Here is a 4105-nt window from a genome sequence, read left to right on the forward strand (position 1 = left end):
CATTTATTTGACAGAGAGAGAGATAGTGAGAGCAGGAACACAAGCAGGGGGAGCAAGGGAGAGGGAGAAGCAGGCTCCCCGCTCAGCAGGGAGCCCGATGTGGGGCTCGATCCCAGGACACCGGGATCACGACCTGAGCTGAAGGCAGACGCTTAACCACTGAGCCACCCAGGCACCCCAAGGATATAAAATTTTCTATACAAAAAGGCAAATGGAAAAATCCTAATACTTTTTGACACAAATACAATTTTAAAAACCTGTAAGCCAAGAAATATGAGAGCTTAGATAAGTCTATGTTTTCCTAATTTTAAAATTAGTTGTTACTTTAAATCTTATCCTGCATGAAATGAACTGAATAAAAGTAACAAAGGGATGAAGACGTCAAAATCAAGAACTGAAAACAATTCATAAAGCTGAGAATGAATGAACTTTAAGGACCAAAATTAGCTAAACAAGTAGCTGCAGTTTACAGAAAGGTAAAGTAAGAGTTTCAGATTCTCAGAAGCTAAGTCTAAGTTTTAAAGTTTTGCTATCAATTAAGTCCTGCTTTAGACACAAAATTTTTAAATCCTTATCAAATGCAAAGAAGGGGATTAAGCATTTCGAAAATCTGTTTTGGTATGTAGTTTCCTAATTCATTTTTTTTTTAATTAAAAATAATCTTTTGGAAAATACTTATTCAACTTTTTCAATACATACAGAGTTTTTACAAATCACAAAAAACTTGGGGGCACCTGGGTGGCTCAGTCAGTTAATCGGCTGCCTTCGGCTCAGGTCATGATCTCAGGGTCCTGAGATAGAGCCCCATATCAGGCTCCCTGCTCTGTGGGGAGTCGGCTTCTCCCTCTCCTGCTGCTGCTCCCCCTGCTTGTGCTCTCTCACTCTCTCTCTCAAATAAATAAATAAAATCGTTAAAAAATAAAAATAAAAATCAATCACAAAAAACTTGGGGGCGCCTGTGTGGCACAATCAGCTGAGGATCCAACTCTTGGTTTTAGCTCAGGTCGTGATCTCAGGGTGGTGAAACCGAGCCCAAAGAGGGGCTCCTCGCTCAGTGCAGAGACTGCTTGAGACTCTCTCTCCCTCTGACCCTCCCACCTGCTCCCAAGCTTTTTCTCCTGTGCACACTCTCTCATTCTCTCTCTCAAATAAATAAATCACAAAAAACTTAGACTTTTGTTTTTGTACATCACTAATTTCAAGACTACTTTTTAAAATAAATAGGGGTGTGAAACATCAGGTATTGCTGACAATTTTTGTACTTTACAGTTTCACTCTAAAATTCACTATCAAGGGGCACCTGGCTGGTCCAGTTGGTAGACCATTCAACTCCTGATCTCAGGGTTTTGAGTTCGAGCCCCAAGTTAGGGATAGAGTTCACTGAAAAAAAAAAATAAAATTCACTCTCAAATCTAGAACCGGTAAAAGTGAAACAGATCAAAGAACAAGCAACTGCTCCCAAAAGAAAATGAACTCAAGTTTCCTAAACAGTAATGTTTCTTTCGAGTATAATCCCACAACCTTAAACACAGTAGACATTGAAGTATGGGATCAACAGTGCACTACACAGCATTTTGCTTGTAATTTGTAAGGCAAAAGAACACTCTCCAATTAAACGCAAACTACCTAAGAATGAATGACGTTTAACTACCAATACATTATACCACGAAATGAATGGAGTTAAATAACACCTATCTGATCGCTCTTCCAATAACCTTGTTTTAAAAAAGTGTAACTCAGAAATGGAACATTTCAGTAACAACAAGGGGATACTTAGCAAATGAGTAAGCATTCCATAGATGTTCAGGGGTTTGATCGTTTCTTTAACCAAAAGAGAAAACTCCCTATCTTGGGAGTAAATACACAAATACTAACATAATTTTGAAAAGCCCCTTTAAAACAAATAACAAGAACACTATTTACAATGAAAACATTCAGTCTCCTACTGAGACATCATATGACCGGTACAGGAATTTATCTACCTGATGATAAGAATAATGCACTTAGACATGGATTAGAAGTATTAAAAGGTTTGATCCAAGTTCAAGTTATAAATTTTTTTCACTTTCTTCTTCATTCCTCTACACCCAGTCCGTTAAGTTACAAATTTAAATTTCAGCAGTCACTAGGCTGTAATCTGAAATAAGTTATTTCTCTTTTGCATATTTAAAAACCCAGGCTGAGATGAAACAGAGGTGATTCAATCACACTCGCCTAACTTGAAATGTAGGAAATAATCAGTGAATTACTGTGAAATACTTTTTATTCAAGCTACTATATTGCAAACATACTTTAACAGCAGCATAAAAGTGGTGAGATTATAGATACCTAGAGAGTCTGTATTTTTAAACCAAAAGTTAAGGTGTTACAGTCTGACAAATATTATGGGGAACAGTGGAAGTGAATATTCAAAATTCAACTAACCCCCCAAAAATCCAACACACGAAGTCAACCTAAGTAGTTTTTAGGATCAGTCAGCAAAGATTATTACTGCACAAAACACCTGCAAGTTAAGATCACTAAGAAATCTTCACTCCTCTCTTCTGTTAACTAATCCCTACAGTAGCCAAAAAAGTTACTTCCCTTTCTGCCGATGTCGGATTAAGATCCTTCCTTCTCAGGCAATTTTCATGCCCAGGGATATATAACACCAAGACAAATACATTAAGTGTCAATACGCACCAAAAAGCCAAGTGTTCAGCACAGGAAGGGAATTCACAAATGAGAAAACATTTGTGAAGTTAGTTAAAAACTCCCTCCTTCCTAAAAGGATCCTCCCTACCTCTCCCCAAAAGCCATTTAATCAGCTTTATAAACATTTACTGCTAAAGTGTACTCTGAGCGAGTGCTTCATGGACCCCTTCATCAAACCCGAACAGGGAAACATAACCAATCGTCCCGACTCTTTCAGACAATCAAGACGACAGAATTATTAGAAACGGACGTCCGCAAAATCAAGAGTTTGAGAGAGGGGTAAGCAGTGCACTCGCAGGTGAGTTAGGGAGTGGGGGAGGCACACTGAAAATCGGGAAAGAAGTTGGTGGGAAGGCTAGAGAGGCGAGGCCGATGTCCGGTTCTGAGAGGACGGCACTGCAGGGCAGACAGCGATTAATTGAGCAACTGGAAGAGTTAAAGAGAGTTCTACGAAAGACCTGACCCGAGTACAAGATACAAGAACGCTGATATGTGGCTCACAGAAAACAAGCGGGGGTGGGACCCGCCCCGCTAACCCCCGGCTCCCTGAATGAGCCCTCAAAAGACGGTCGAAGCCCGAGAAAGTCAATGGGTCCAAAGGAGGCCCGCACCGGCCGGGCAACGCCACAGCACAGAACGCAGCCGCGCGCGGAGCCTCCTGGTCCGAGGCCTCCGGTCGGCCCTCAAGAAGTCGGAGCAGCCCCTGGGGCTCCGGGCCCCTCCTGGACCAACCTCTGTCCTCTCTTCTCACCCCTCAAAGCCTAGGACCGGACCTGTGGGATTGACAGGAAGCCTCCGGCCGAGCGCTCCCGGCAGGCGCGGGGCAAAAGAAGCAATATGTTCTTAGCGCTGCGAGTGACACTCACCGGCCCGAAACCTCGAATGAAACCAGCAGCTCCGGGGGCGGCGGCAGCAGTGGCAGCAGGAACCGAACATCCAAAATGGCGGCTCCCTCGGCCTCACCACCGCTACTGCAGGCGGAAGGATCCTTTTAGGAAGGAGGGAGTTTTTAACTAAGTTCACACAGTATCGCAGAAACTTTGGTCTCTATCTTCCTCTCCTTGTCGATTCCGTGTTCCCTGGCTGCAACTTCTTGTGACCCCCTTCTCCTATTATCCAAGAACTCGGACCCCGCCGAGGACTATTTGCCAAGGAGGAGGTGACTGCTCCTAGCAGAGCGACGCAAAGCGTAGCAAGGTCCGGGGCGGTCACTGATGACGTGAGACGCTGCTGCCGAGTCACCGCTGCGAAGAGTCTGAGAGAGAAAGGTCCGGCTGACCCTGGAAGACTCCCAATATTGGTTCCGCTTGCGGGGGAGGAGCAGGCTGGGCTACCAGGAAGCGGCGGGCCACCTGCAGGGGGCGGGGCTATCAAGGTAGCTGAGGAAGTGGGCGAGGCGAGGCAGGTGGGG

The 4105-nt window shown here is 44.1% G+C and overlaps 1 protein-coding gene across 1 annotated transcript in view; it reads right to left on the minus strand.

The window, feature by feature from the left end:
* AP1G1 (adaptor related protein complex 1 subunit gamma 1) overlaps positions 1-3893 on the minus strand; it is a 77879-nt gene extending 73986 nt beyond the window's left edge. The window contains exon 1 of the mRNA XM_081806395.1: positions 3561-3893. The gene's annotated coding sequence lies outside the window, so the exon portion shown is untranslated. The remainder of the gene's footprint in view (positions 1-3560) is intronic.
* Between the last annotated feature and the right edge of the window lie 212 nt (positions 3894-4105).

Source organism: Leptonychotes weddellii, chromosome 16 (assembly GCF_054177405.1).
Source record: "Leptonychotes weddellii isolate Sample4059 chromosome 16, ASM5417740v2, whole genome shotgun sequence".
NCBI classification, from domain to species: Eukaryota; Metazoa; Chordata; class Mammalia; order Carnivora; family Phocidae; genus Leptonychotes; species Leptonychotes weddellii.